The sequence below is a fragment of the Enhydra lutris genome, unplaced genomic scaffold (assembly GCF_002288905.1).
Source record: "Enhydra lutris kenyoni isolate GAN:26980312 unplaced genomic scaffold, ASM228890v2 scaffoldscaffold6, whole genome shotgun sequence".
Classification (NCBI taxonomy): Eukaryota; Metazoa; Chordata; class Mammalia; order Carnivora; family Mustelidae; genus Enhydra; species Enhydra lutris.
Window position 1 is genome coordinate 17,035,983 of NW_019154090.1, and position 15,672 is coordinate 17,051,654.

A 15,672-nucleotide genomic window follows, 5' to 3' on the forward strand; every position below is an offset into this window, starting at 1 on the left:
CAGATGTTAATTCCCTTGTTTGCTTACCGCTGCAAAAAAGAAAGCACAGGGCTTACCAAGTGTTCCAACATGTTTTTAAGTGCATTAAAATGTCTCCTTTGAGGGCATTCTTCAGGAAAAGTAGGGTGCCTCCTTTTACTTTTATCTCAAATAGACTCAGCCAAGTCCTCCCCAGGCTTCTGCCTGGTTGGTGTGCTGTAATTTCAAAGGTGATTCTGAAACCGATCTTGAAGGAAGGTGTAAGCATTGTGTGTGTGCATTCGTCTGTGCCTCTTGATGTTAACTTGTAGCCAAGACTTTTCCCTTTTTAGTCTCTAAAACGTCTGGTAAAATTCCTTCACATTTATAACTATTTATGGAGTAGGTATGCAGTATTAGTCACATATTACCCCAAAATGTGGTTGCTTAAACCAGCAAGGATTTATTTTCTCAGAGGCATGGGTTAGGGATGGTGGTGCAGCATTATGGGGTGAGCCTAGCTTGGGGCTCTCACAGGCCGCAGTCATCTCGAGTCTAGTCTGCGGGGAGATCTGCTCCCAAGTTCACACACTCACATGGCTGCTGGAAGCCTTTAGAAGATCCTCTGAAAAGAGGGCTCCCGTGGCTGTTGGTCTCAGAGCCTCATTAGCTGTTGGCTGAAGTTAATCATTTCTTTGGGAATGTATGGCTGTCCATAAGACAACTCACAACAGGGTAGATAGAGGAGGGGGAGGGAGAAAGGAAGAGAAGAGAGAAGAAGCAGGAGGGAGAGGGAGGGAAAGAGGAGGAGAGAGTAGGGAGAAGGGAAGGAGGGAGAGGGAAAGGGGGAGGAGAGGAAAGGAAAGGGAAATAAAGAAAGGGAGGGGGAATAGAGAGATACACAAGGAGAGAAAAGGACAGAGCAAGGTAAGTGGTAGTCTTTCTGTAATGTAATCTCAGTAGTAACAAGGTCATGTCACTTTTGCAATCTTCCTTTTGTTAGAAGTGAACAAGAGGCCTAGCCCACTTTCAAGGGGTCAGTCAGTGTTACACAGGAGCATAGATATCAGAAAAGTAAAGCATGGGGGGGCATTTTAGAGACTTCCCACAGCAACTGGGGTCTCCAAGCACCACCAAAAAAGTGACGGTCATTTGCAGATATGGTTCAGAATTTTCTGGCACAAGAGATACTGAGTTTCAGCTCTTTACAGCTCTATAGTAACAAAGGTCGTATATTAAGTATCTAAGTATATTTTACACTTCCCAGATTGACAGCTGCTTAATAATGAAGCACTGATTGAATTTGGGGTAACACTGCCATCTTCTTCCCTGTCAAGTTCAATGAAGGGATTCTGAAGGACATTGCCACCTTGGACACATGCCTCTTGGGTTATAGGTTCTGGATTTTACTATCTTACATCTTTTTAATAGTTTTGAGCATATGCTTCCTAGTTCCCATTTTTAAGCAACTATCCATCATCCTGATTGAAAACACAATTTTAAAAGTATTATGCCTCTGAAAAATAAATGAAAAGTGCCACTAAAACTTGCAAAACAAAACAGACATATTTTTTCAGCATTTCTCTGTTACTGAAAAATGCTCTATGGCAGGAAATAGAACCAAATATAGTTATATGTTTGCCAACTGAATGTTTGATTGAACACAATTTTGTCAGGAACCTGAACTGATTTGTGAGTGCTGATGAATTTGAGTACAGTAAAAAAAAGTAAAAAATGCATGTGGGCTTGACACTGAAGCAATGACTTATAACTGGGAGAATGGATGAATTGAACCTTGTCAAAATTAAAACTTCTGCCCTGTCAAAGCTCCCATGAAGACAGTGAAAAGACAGGCTATAGAGTGGGAGCAAATATTTGCAAACCATGTGTGTACAAAGGACTAGTATCAGGGCGCCTGGTTGGCTCAGTGGGATAAAGCCTCTGCCTTCGGCTCAGGTCATGATCCCAGGGTCCTGGGGGGCATCGGGCTCTCTGCTCAGCAGGGAGCCTGCTTCCCACCCCCACCCTTGCCTGCCTCTCTGCCTACTTGTGATCTGTGTCTGTCAAATCAATAAATTAAAAAATCTTAAAAAAAAAAAACCCACAAAGGACTAGTATCTACACTACATAAAGAGTTCCAAAAACACAACACACTGTATAGCAGAACAAAAACAGCACCAACCAGCCAAACCAAAACCAACAATTCAATTAGAAAATGGAAAAGTTCTCTCATTGTTCACCTCCCCTTCAAATTTCCCCCAACTCCCTTCTCCTAACTCCCATGTTGGGGGAACCAGGTGGTGGGTATTAGAGAGGGCACGGATTGCATGGAGCACTGGGTGTGGTACAAAAACAATGAATACTGTTATGCTGAAAATAAATTTAAAAAATTATTTAAAAAAATAAAAGAAAATGGAAAAGTTCTGAGCAGACGTTTCACTCAAGAGGATATGCAGATGGCACACAAACCCATGAAAAGATGTTTCATATCAGTAGTCATTAGGGGAGTCCAACTTTAAAACCACAGTGTCGTATCACTGCGTACCAGGATGGCTGAGACAAAATGGGAGCACCAAATATTCCTGAAGATGCAGAGAACTCCGATCCCTCATTCGTTGACGGCGAGAGTACAAGGTGGCTTTGCCCTCTGGAAAGCAGTCTGGCAGCTCCAGGTTTCATAGGACCTAGCAGTTGCATTCCTGGCCATTTATTCCAGAAGAAGGAAAACCAATAGTCACACACAATCTGTATAATCATGATTATTCACAGAAGCTTTATTTCATAGTAGCTAAAAACCGAAACAGCCCAGTTTTGTTTTTGTTTTTTTTTTTAAACCAGGTGAATGGTTAACTGTGGTACATTGTACCATGGAATCCTACTCAGCAATTAAAAAAAAAAAAAAATGAATTGTGGCTATGTGCAATGACCTGGTTTTATCTTCAGGAAATTATGCTGAGTGAAGGAAGCCAATCCCCAAAGACTATGGACATTTTTTAAATGTCAGAATTTTAGAAATAGAGAATGGGCTCGTGGTTCCCAGGGCTTGAGAATAAGGTTGGGGGGAGTGAGGAGGGAGGTGAGTACGGTTATAAAAGAACAACATGAGGGTTCCCTTTGGTGGTGGAAATGTGCTACATCTTGACTTTTTCAGTGTCAATGTTCTGGTTGTAATATTGTATGATAGATTTTTTTTTTTATGAATGACAGCTTTATTTTTTACACTTAAAGGCTGATGAAAAACCATTGCTAATCCTATTAAAATCCAACATCTCAATTGGGAAGGATATCTATATTTACTCATTAAGTATCATTTAAGTTTTCTACAACACAACTTGGAAGCATCCAGCATGCATATGTAATTTCAGTACAATGGATTCAGGACCAAGTGTACATGTTACAGGCATCAGGGCTAGATTACAAATTGTTTCCTCCTCCTCCTCCACCTCCTCCTTTTTCTCCTTTTTTTCTTCCTCTTTGTCTTCATCTTCTTTGTCTTTGTCCTCTTTGTCCTTGTCATCTTCATCTTCTTTGTCTCTGTCTCCCTCTCCCCCTCCCACCTCTGCTGCTGCTCCTCATCCTTCTTCTTCCTTTTCTTTTCAATGCATTTGATGATTCCTCAGTAATATTTGGTGATGGCCACCATCTTAGTAGTACTCGTGTTTTGGGCCCCAATTAATGACGGATTAATCAGAACATTCTGAACTGCAATCTTGCAGGAATTGATGCTTTTACAGTTGGGGACTGTGACGTGGGCATCTGTACTGTAAACCTTTGCCCTTTGAGGGACATTGGAGGCCCTCCTTCAGTTGACGCAGCTACGGTTTTGGGGTTGGTGTGCTAAGTGTGGGAGTACTTGGTCTGCTAGTAACTCAGCCAACACTTAACCGCAGAGCTGTTATTCTTACCATAGAAGTAGATGCCTTTTTTTGGGTAAAGATTTAAGTCTATAATTTGGAGCAGTCAAGCAATACATATCAGGTGTTAACCTAGGGCCTGAATGTGGTTCAATTAATGGCAAAGGAGTTTGATTTCTTTTCCTTGCGATATCTAATAAAAAATCTCTTGGGGGAGGAGATTTAAAAGACTGATGAGCACGACCCTGGATTGCCAATCACATATCATCGGCATCCACAGTAGCTTTCTTAGCATGGCTTGAATAAATTTTTGCATCATCTAGAATTGTGGTCACATATCAGAAAGCAGACTCCAACATCTGATTTATAACTCTCGGCTCCTGTTCTGTAATCCCTGTATCTTTCAGGATTTGTACTGTCATCTGTGCCTCTTTGGCATGCTCTTGGGAGAAGCCATCTTGCCAGACTCCACGGTCAGACTTTGCAGGCTCAAACACCCACATTAATGTATTTCAGTCCTGCTCTTGATGCAGGTCCTTTGCCTAGACTGGTTTTTCCAACCCCTGGTGTTCTTGGAAGCAGGATATTTGGAAGCAACATGATCCTCACCCTTGCATGATAGGGTTTTTTTTTTTTTAAAGATTTGTTTATTTTAGGGAGGACAGGGGAGGGAGTGAGAGTGAGAGCAAGCAAGCAAGTGAGCAGTGGGGAGGGGTTGAGAGGGAACGGGAGAACATCTTAAGCATATTCTGCACTCAGCCTGGAGCCTGACTTGGGGCTTGATACCACGACCTGAGCCTAAACCAAGAGCTGGATGCTTAAGAGACTGAGCCCCACCCAGTATGCCCCTCGTGCACAAAGTTATCATTGGGGAAGCTGAGTAAAAGATACATAGCATCTGAGTGAAATAAGTCAATCAGCGAAAGATAATTATCATATGATCTCTCCGATATGAGGAATTTGAGAGAGAAGGCAGGGGTTGTAGGGGGTAGGGAAGGAAAAAATGAAACAAGATGGGATCAGGAGGGAGACAAACCATAAGAGACTCTTTTTTTTTTTTTTTAAACCTCATCACAGATGAAATATTGCTTTTTTTAAAAAAGATTTTATTTATTTATTTGACAGAGAGAGATCACAAGTAGACAGAGAGGCAGGCAGAGAGAGAGAGAGGGAAGCAGGCACCCTGCTGAGCAGAGAGCCCGATTTGGGACTCGATCCCAGGACCCTGAGATCATGACCTGAGCTGAAGGCAGCGGCTTAATCCACTGAGCCACCCAGGTGCCCCCATAAGAGACTCTTAATCTAATGAAACAAATGGAGGGTTGCTGGGGCGTGGGGGTGGGGGTGTAGGGATAGGGTGGCTGGGTTATGGACATTGGGGAGGGTATGTACTATGGTGAGTGCTGTGAAATGTGTGAGCCTGATGATTCACAGACCTATACCACTGGGGCAAATAATACATTGTATGTTAATAAAAATAAAGATACATAGCATCTATTATTGGTTGGAATTGGTGTAAATCCATAATTACCTCAAAATAGTTTAATTAAAAAAATTAACACCGATGCTTAAAGTGGCAAGCTGGGTTCCTGGGGTCCTTCTGGGCAGAGATGAGCAGCCCCTTTCTGAGGTAGTGTGCTCTGTTCAAGGCTTCTTGTACTGCTGAGTTTTCTGATAATCTCAAGCCACCAATTCCTCTGACTCCTCTCTACTCTCAAAATATTCTTCATTCCAAACTTTAATGGGGAAAAAAAAAATCAGATTCCCTGACAGAAGATTCTTCTGGCTTTTGCACTGACTCATTCATTCAATGAATATTTATGAAGTGTTTACTGTGTGCCAAGGATCAAGGCAGGTGCTGTGAATAAGATACTGAAAAATATCAACGTGGCCTCTGCCCTCATGATGCTTACATTCTAGTGGAGGAGACCAGCGGGAATGGTCACACAAAATGTAACTGCCCTGAAGAAGCATGTCTGAGAGCTTCCGGGGAGGTCTGGAAATACGGTTTGAGCTGAGCTGTGGAGAGTAAACTAGGTGGAACAGGGAGAAGAGGAAACAGTGTGGGCAAAGGCCCTGAGGTAGAAAGGCTCACAACACATTAGGAATATTTGAAAACAGACCTATGTGTCTGGAGCCTGAGCAGCAGGAGGGCCAGTGGCAGGAGATGAGGCTGAAGAGGCCGCGGGGCCCTGTCCCTCATGGTGCTTGAGGCCACGTAATAGAATATAGTTGTTACTTTTGGAAGATCAGGTTAAGACAGGACACAGAGTGGAGAATAGATCTGAAGAGGGAAGAAATAGAAGCAGGGTTAGAAAAGCTTATACAGGGGCACCTGAGTGGCTCAGTGGGTTAAAAGCCTCTGCCTTCGGCTCAGGTCATGATCCCAGGGTCCTGGGATCGAGCCCCGCATCGGGCTCTCTGCTCAGTGGGGAGCCTGCTTCCTCCTCTCTCTCTGCCTACCTCTCTGCCTCCTTGTGATTTCTGTCTGTCAAATAAATAAATAAATCTTTAAAAAAAAAAAGAAAAGCTTATACATATCATGCAAATGGATGATAGGAAGCTCTTCCCTTTTTGTTGATTGAAATCTAACAGCACGGCAAAGTACATTGGCTTTAATATATGAAAGGATGTTAGACTCGCTTTTGATTTTCATCCTAATTTGAGACTCTGGGGTTTTTTTCCATACGCAGTCATATAGTCTATGAATAATGATTATTACTTCCTTTCCAATCCTAATGTCTTTTATGTCTTTTTCTTACCCCATGGCCATGGCTCGAGCATCCAGTAAAACTGGGGAGATTTGGGGGAAAGGATTTAGTATTTACCATGGATTGTGATGTGAGACCATGTTTTGGATACTTGTTATCAGATTAAGGAACTTTCCCTTCTCTTCTTAGCTTGTTGAAAGTTTTATTGTGGATAGGGGCGCCTTGGTGGCTCAGCGGGTTAGGCAGCTGTCTTCCAGCCCAGGTCGTGATCCCGGGGTGCTGGGATCGAGCCCCCCACGTCAGGCTCCCTGCTCAGTGGAGAGCCTGCTTCTCCCTCTCCCTCTGCCTGCTGCTCTGCCTACTTTCGCTCTCTCCCTATCTGTCAAATAAATAAATAATATCTTTAAAAAAAAAAAGTTTTATCGTGGATAGATTCCGACTTTCGTCAGATACTTCCTTGGTATCTCTTGGGATTGTTGCATGATTTTTAATCTTTCAGTCTGTTAACATGATGAGTTATACTGACTAATTTTCTAATATTAAACTGATCTTGTATTCCTGGAATGAACGCACTGTGGTCACGATCTAGTACTCATTTTATGTATCCCTGGATTTGGTTTGCTAATATAATGTGTAGGCTTTTTATCTCTCTGTTCATGAGAGAGATTGGCCTGGAAGTTTCTTTTCTTGTGATATCCTCGTAAGGTCTTGGCATGACAGTTATCCTAGGCTTGTCAAATGAGCTGGGAAGTATTTCTTCTGCATTCTTTTGAAAGAATTTGTGTAAAGGTGGTATTCCCTTGAAACCTTTTCTACATGTAAAAATGCAAGTTTCTTTTAGAATTTTGTCCCAGGGAGGCGTTCTGTCTAGAAACTCTGTCACTTTGTCGATCACCTCAGAAGTTGCTCTGTATTTCTCTGGGTTAACCTCTGTCTGTGGTTAAGAAGCACATGACAGAGGTGTTAGAAACATCTAGAATAGTGCCTGAAATGGGATACCCAGTAAATATGCCCTCTTCTCCCCTTCCATATTCTCTCCTTGCCACAGAAGTACCAAGGTCCTGTGGCCTGTGGTGGGTGCCAACTTGAAGCCACTGCTCCGGATCTCAGAGTCCATTGTCCACCTGCTTGAGTCAGAATTATGGCGTCCGGTCTGTGAGGCCTCAGTGGCCCATGGTCTATGAGACCTTTCCGTGTTCTTGTGTTCAGAGGCCTTCCCCAGAGCGCTGCTCTGTAGGCCTGCTAACACCAGCTCTGTCTTCCTGCTGGATGTGGCAGAAGGCAGGGGCAGCCCCGGTGGGGCCTGCGGTGGGGGTGGGGAGGTTGGAAGAAGCCATGTTTCTCGGATCCCTTTTATAAAGGGGGCATTCACCTCTTAAACTCTCCCCACCAACTGAGCAGCCTGTCCTGAGCCCCTTAATCCGTCTGGACACCTTTTCCTGACACTTGAGAGCCGTCAAACCTTGTAGTCACTTCGGCTGTTTGAGCTGCTTAGAGCCCAGTACCTCCTCTCCCTGTTCCCACCCCGCACTGGCACCCAGGGATATGCTGAGGAGAGAAATTTGCAAAATAACAATATCTCTAAAGCCCCCACCCCTTTCCTTTGCTCTCTCTCCTGTGGCTGGTAACATAGCAACTGAGGGAACTGCCTGGACTCAGGTTGCCCTGAATTGCCTCTTTCTCTCCTCCCTCCCACCCTCCCTCCTCACCACCCAGCTCTCCTGCTCCTCCAGCTCTTCTCAGATGTGTTCTGTGAAGACGGCCCCCGTGTTTCCCCCTGGTGCTCGTGGAGGGTGCGTTGCCCATCTGGGTGGGAGATTAGCGGTTCCCACATGCAGCTTCATGAGCCCCAGGTGCCCTGGTGCTGCTCAGATGCCCAGAGCGGAGTTCGTGGGGGGCTTGAGAACGGCGGGATGATCCTTAACGGAGGGGGCTGTGGGCTGGGGAGAGGGACAAGTGCGGGAGGCCCCAAGGCAGGGGAGAAGGGAATAGCTCACGTTTCACTGGGGGCCCGTCATGTTACAGATACTTGCATTGGGTCTTCAACAGGACCCAGTGGGACGGGATCCGTTACCCTGGCTTTACACATGAAGAAACTGAGGTTCAAGGGAATTAATTGAATTGCCCAAAGTCTTAAAAATAAGTGATGGAGGTTCTAAGTCACACTGTCTGTCTGTCTGCCCGTGGTATGGGAAAATGAATATGAACATGCGAAAGGGTAGAGTCCAGAGTATGGGGCCTTGTGTGCGGAAGCCAGTGCCGTGCCCAGGGATGCTGGGCAGGACGCGTGGAACAGAAACCATGTATGCGGACCAGGCAGGCGTTGTGGAGGTCAAGGAAGGACTGGTCCTCCACACGTGTGCATGTGCCCAGGACTCACCTGGCCTATTGGATCTTAGTCTTATGTTGGTCCTGGTGCAAGTTCTGGTCCCTTTGCTGCCCCTTCGGTCCAATCAGAGACTTGAGTCCTGGCCAATGTCCTAAACCCGTGTCTAGTCCTCTTTCTCCAGCCCCATGGCCATTATCCTGGTCCAGACATCATCATCTCCTTCTCAGTGGTGGACATGATGCCCCCTGACTCTGATGTCTCTCCTTCGGACCTGTTCTTCTCCTGGCTCTCAGGAATCGTCCAGAAAGAACAGGCTCGCACATCACGTGACTCCTTACAAAGCCTCAGGCTGAAGCCCTGGCTCCTCAGGAAGACTCTTCCCTCTCTGGTCCCCGTTGACCTCTCCAGTTGCCTTTGGGCCCTTTCCCCCTCCCCTGACCATGTTCCAGCAGCCGGGCCATTCCGGAGTGACCCTGGCTTTTCTCGTCCCCACGCAGGTGCCTCCTTCCCAGGAGGCTCTCTCTTTCTCTCACAACTTCATGATTTGATTTCTCCACGATGCCTTCCCTCATGCCCTCCATCTGATTGCTGCCTCCGCGTCCCTCCCTAGGGCTGTTCTGACTAATTACCACAGACTTAGCGGCTTAAAACGTAAAAACTCATTATGTTCCGAACATGGAGGAGGTCAGAAGTCTACGGTGGGGCAGCAGGGCTGCATTTCTTCAGTTCTGGGCGAGGGTCTCTTCCCTTGCCTCCTGCAGTCTGTAGAGGCCACTTGGATTCCTTGTGGTGGCCCCTTCCTCCGTGTTGGAAACCAGCTGCGCAGCATCTGCTGGCCCCTCTCTGTCTCTGACTCTTCTGCTTTCCTCAGTCATTTAGAGCCTTCTGATTCCACTGGGTCCTCCCCAGGCCAGGACACTCTCCCCACTCATGACTTCATCCCATCTTCAGAGTCATGTTTGCCATGTAAAGTTCTGGGGATGTGGGCACAGATATCTCTTGAGGGCCACCATTCTGTGTACCACACTCTTCTGGGTGTCCCCCAGACCTTAGCCTGCCGCTGTCTGGCCTTCCTCACCGTATTTTGCATCTTAGCGATCCCTGCCTCTGTTTCACTCCCCAGCCTCCTAGGTCTGTCCGGGGTGGGGACGATACTTTGCTTTGACTTCCTGTCTTCAGAACACAGATCCAGCCCCTGGTACTTGTTCATTGAATAGAACCCCTCTCTCCCTGGCTCTCGTCTGCCAGTCTTGCTCTCCAGCTGCCCCCGGTGTTGAGAACCCTGGCAGTTCCACGCATCGGTCAGACCTGAGGACCAGAGCAAGCCATCCCCAAACCCCAGCACCACCGGGTCCTAGCTGCATGACCTGGGTCAGGATTCTCGGCCTCTGGGCCTTTGTTTCGTCAGCCACAAGGTGGAGAGAATTATAAGATCTTCTGTCAGTCGGGATCTAGGAAGGAAACCCCAAACCGTAGTGGGTACTTCAGACAAAGAGGTGTTTAATTTTTTTAAAGATTTTATTTATTTATTTCACGGAAATTGTGAGAGAGAACACAAGTAGGGGGAGTAGGAGGCAGAGGGAGAAGGAGGGTCACTACTGAGCCGAGAGGCCGACGTGGGGCTCCATCCCAGGACCCTGGGATCATGACCTGAGCCAAAGATAGACACTTAACCGACAGAGCCACCCAGGTGCCCCAGACAGAGAGTTACACAAGTGTTGGGAGGATGACAGAGCAAACGTGGGACACTGAGGGGGCCAGGAATTGCAGGAAGCATCTCTCACACGTGGCGCTGTGGTCACACAAGAGAATGGGCATGTGGAGGAGGGACCCTGCTGGGCGATGCGGAGCCCTCTGAAGACGGAGACCACAGATGGTACTGCTTCTGCAGGGGCCGATGCGCGATGTCCGCGCATCTCCTTCCCTCTTCCACATTGCTGGTCTCTGCAGGGAGCCTCCGCAGGTCGGACTGAGCCAAGGCCGGTAAGGGAATCCCTAGTGCAGTGTGTAGAATCTGTGCCCGGGCATTACAGAGCCGCTTTTCACACCATGGCCTTGGAGCCAAAGGACCGGAGGTGAATAACTAGCACATTCCTTTGGGATGTGGTCTCCCTCACCTGTAAAATGGATACTGTGATAGCGCTTACCTCAGGGTGTGCCAGGAGGAATCAGTGAGTCCACATGCATAAATCCTAGACTAGAGCCCACACATGATGTCGGGAGATTATTCGCCCTTGTCCCTTGCCCTTGCTGCCTCCTGCGGGTGTGACAGGACGTCTCTGGAATCAGAGCTTCAAACTGGCCAAGGCCTGATTTCCTTCCACCCAATTCTCTAGAGCCTACCTGCTGGGCAGAGGTGGGGCAGGGGAGGCAGACCAGGCCTGTTCATGGACCTGGGCTGTTCCAGAACGAGATACTTCTACAGTGTGGCCTCTGATTCCAAAGGCCTGGGACCCTGGCTCTCCAAGGCCATCGCTCCCTCCCTGGGGTGGGGAGATAGACTCCTGATTCATACTTTCTTAGGACCCTTGATTAGCTGGCCAGGAAAGAAAGGCTCTTCTAGAATGATTACTCTGTTCTTAATTTTGGGAAGTGGCCCAAAGAAGAGTGATCTCAAAAATATCGAGGCGCTGGGGGAAAAAGAGGAGCCAGGAGCAGACAGAGTGTTACAGATCATGAAATCCCGCCTGGTGCTGAGTCGTTACTGAATTATGCATTTTTTTAAAATGACTTCATTGGTTGCAACACGACTGTGTTAAGTAGACCGAGGCTGAGCTCTTAAATGTATCTGCTTGTGGAAATGTTGGCAGGAGTATACTCTGACATTACTGGGGCCTCTCTTTATCCTGACATGGGAAAGGGAGCACATTTAATAGAATCTTTGTGTCTCTCTATGGGTGGGGGGGGGTAGTGCAAAATGAGGGCACCAGCTAGGTTTCCCACCAATTGCTGGTTGGGAGGTTGGAGACGGTAGTCTACACAGTGCACTTGGGATGTGCTGGGACTGTTCTGGGAATTCCTGACTCTACTACCTCATGGGATCCTCATGGCAAACCCACGTGCGGGAGGTGCGGTTATCTGTGTCTATATCTATAATGGGGTTATCGTCCCCATTTTACAGATGAGGAAACCGAATCACAGAGAAGTTAAATAACTTGCCCTGGTTTTCCTAATCTCTTGCCTTGGGTTTCTCCGCAAACGGGCCCTGAGATAATGGTTTGCAAGTTATTTATCTGGAAATTGAAGAGAACAGTGGTAAAGGGGCGGGGCAGTGAGGCAGGAAAGGAAGAGGCTGGTTTCTCCTAGAGTGTGCATGAATGAGCTGGTCGTTCTGGGGAACCTCTGATGCTCAGGTCGGCTAGAGATCCTTTAAAAGACTAAGTAAAGCAGGCCCGTTGTCCCACCAAGGGTCAGGGAAACTGGGCTGTTGTCTGTCCAGTAGCTCCTGTTCCCTATTGGGAAAGAGTGGTTGCAGGGAGTGGTAATACCCTGGCATGCCCAGTCTTTCCCACAGTGGGTCCAGCAAACCCTGGCAGCTGTAGGAAGCTTCTAGGCCGGGGCATGTTGGTGCTGGGGTTAGGAAGTCACTGGTGCATGGTAGTATTATCCACTGAAACTACAAGTGACCCCAAGGTAAGTCAAGAGAACATGGCCTGGGTGCCCCCACAATCTGCTGCAGATGGGGTAGAGAAGGTAGCTCAGCCATAGGGAGAAGTTGCTTAGAATCCTAAGAACTAGAAATGTTTATGCCAGAAAAGGGAAGAATAAATGCTCATAGGTGGTCCATGTCCTCAAATCCCACACTGGGAAGGCAAAAACTGCTGGGATGCTCTGACTCCACGATCCAGCTCACCCTAGAGCAGGGCCCATGATGGGGCCTGGGGACCCAAGCACACATGGCTTGGTGTTTGCTCTCGAGAAAGATCCACCAGCAAGTCATCTCCATGTGCCGTACAAGTTCTGGGATGAACTCGTGCTCAGGGAGCCCTGAAGGGCCTGTCCACTCCAGAGGATGCTGTTGGTGTGCCCAATGCATGTCTCCCTCCCCTGCCTGGTGCACCCAGCCCCTGGCTGCCAGGAGTGTGGCTGCCGAAGGCTCCCACCTGCCCCCTCTACTAGCTTGAATATCGATTGTTCCCCTGCGAATTCAGGTTCTTCCTAGAGCCTCAGAACGTGACCATGTTTGGAAATGAGGGTCTTTGCAGATGTAATTTATTCAGTTAAAGCGAGGTCATACTGGGGAAGGGTGGGAGCTCATCCAGTGTGATTGGTGTCCTTATCACAAGAGGGAAATGTGCACATAGAGACACAGACACACAGGGGAGAAGCCACGTGAAGACAGAGGCGTGACACATCTGTACTCCAGGGAAGATGAACGTCTGCTGGAAAGCACCGGAAGCTAGAAGAAGAAGGAAGGACTCTTTCCTGGAGGCTTCGGAGGAAGCATGTCCCTGTTGGCACCTTGAGTTCAGACTTCTCACTTCTAGAATGGTGGGGTAATAGAATTCTGGTGCTTTAAGCCACCCAGTTTGTAGTACGTGGTTATAGAAGCCCTAGGAATCTACTGCAGTCTTCCTGGGGTAAGTGTCCTCAGCCACATGGACACTACTTGGCTGAGGGGCTGGGCCTGCACCCTAAAGTAGCCTGGAGCCAGTTAATGACACAAGTGTGCAAATGGCTGCCCTCGTCTCCATGGAGGACAAGGGAGGTGGTGCAGTCTGTGCTCCAGAGCTCCCCTGGGGTTAGGCTGCTGGAGTCTGCCGCTCGAACCACACCCACGTTTGGCTTCCTGACCTTTCCCCTACCATTCCTCCTTCTCAAAATTCCTCCAGTCAGGCACTTGCACAGAATGCTTATCTCAAGATGTTTGTCAGGACTCTGGGCTAAGACCCAGCCTTGGGGTGAGAGTCAGAAGGGCATCTCAGAGAAGAGCTGACCCTTGAAGGACAAGAAAAAGCGAGGCACCTGGAGAAGGGGAGGAGTGAGAGACTCTTCCAGAGAAGTTCGGTATGTCTATTAGATCCTTTCAGGAACTCAGTTCCTCCATCCTCGAGTCATGATTTTGATTCATCCCAAGGTGGATGTCTGTCTTCAAGTGATTTTTTTCTCCAAGGAAGGGCAAGTAGACATTGTATTTCCCACAGGTTTCAGAGTCTGAAAGTGTCTTTCTGTTGGCTGTGCAAATGCACCAGTTTAGCTGTGGCTGGGAAGTCCCTGGGCTATGAAACATCTTCTTAAAACCTTGTGTGTGTGTTACATTATTAGGGCTGGGAGCCCCCCTACCCTCCACCACCAGCACAAGGCTGCCTGGGCCCCTGATCCTGGCTTCTTGAATTACTAGTTGTTCAACATTGGGCAAGTTACTTAATCTGCATCTCTTTCTTCTTCTTTTATTTTTTTTAAGATTTTATTTATTAGAGAGAGAGGGAGAGAGAGAGAGAGAGAGAGAATGCATGCACACAAGCAGGGGGAGGGGCAGAAAGAGAGAGGGAGAGAGGGAGACTCCCTGTTGAGCAGGGAGCCCGATGCAGGGTTCCATCCCAGGACCCCGAGATCATGTCCTGAGCCAAAGGCAGATGCTTAACTGAGTCAACCCAGGCGCCCCCCCCCCACTTCTTCTTTTAAAACAAACAAACACAAACGTGAATCATAATAGTACCTACCCCTGGTGTTGCTGTGACAATTAAACAAGTAAGTCAATAAGAACAGTGACAGGTGCATACAATTTTGCAGTACATATGAGCTGGCACTGCTGTCATTTGGGATTATTATTACTATTTTCATCAACTTCCCCGTTATGTCACCATGTTTCAAATCGAAATGCTAAAGTCTGGGAACTGATCGCTTAGTCTTCTTTGTTTCGACAGAGGCTGGTTTTTAAAACTCTAGATGCTTGTGGGAACTTTCCTCGTCTTGTATTTCAAAATATTAACTGGTTTGTGCTTAATTTTGAGTCTCATCATTGATTTTCCTGAAGCCCACCGTGTTCTTCATCCTCGGCAAACTCAGATCTTCATTTATTTCAAAGAAATTTTCTCTGGCTGTGTCTTTGATTACTGTTTGTTCCACGTATGTGATGTCTCCTCCCCAAGCACTTGCAGCTCTTAGCATGAATATCCTCTCCCCGTTCTCTGTAACATTCTCCTCCTTACTCTTTCTTCTCTTCAGGGCAACCCCAACATCTTATTTTGGGAAAACTTACCAAAAATTTTCTTTTGAATAAAACATCCAATATTTATTGAACGTGGTCTCTGTGTTGGGCTGGGGCACAAAGACTGATTCTGGTCGGCCTGTACTGGTAAGTTAGTGCTGTGTCTGCTTGGGTCTTCTGCTCTGAGACCTCAAGGGTCCACACCAAAAGGGAGAAGGTGGGATCTCCTGTTGGCGACTCACAGTCAAGGTGGAGTCCGTGAAGATATGCCCACAGCATCTCTATAGTCCTTGGTATAGGCTTTAGATAGTTTTCTTTTTTTTTTTTTTAAAGATTTTATTTATTTGACAGAGAGAGATCACAAGTAGGCAGAGAGGCAAGCAGAGAGAGAGAGAGAGGGAGAAGGAAGCAGGCTCCCTGCCTAGAAGAGAGCCCGATGTGGGACTCGATCCCAGGACCCTGAGATCATGACCTGAGCTGAAGGCAGAGGCTTAACCCACTGAGCCACCCAGGCAGCCCTCGATAGTTTTCTAATTAGAATGGTGAAACAGTCTTTCATTCTGAAGATGAAAACCTGGAGAGCCTCAGAGGCTGAGTGGTTTGTCCAGGGTCACAGAGCTGGTTCGTGCTAAAGACAGAGCAAAGAAAGATTTGGACCCTGTCTCCAAG

General features: G+C 47.3%; 1 protein-coding gene and 1 pseudogene across 1 annotated transcript in view; one reads left to right on the forward strand and one right to left on the reverse strand.

The window, feature by feature from the left end:
* LOC111141448 (protein tyrosine phosphatase, receptor type T) overlaps positions 1-15,672 on the forward strand; it is a 706,124-nt gene that overhangs the window by 93,150 nt on the left and 597,302 nt on the right. The window lies entirely within an intron of this gene.
* Positions 3,575-6,585, reverse strand: LOC111141459 (annotated as a pseudogene).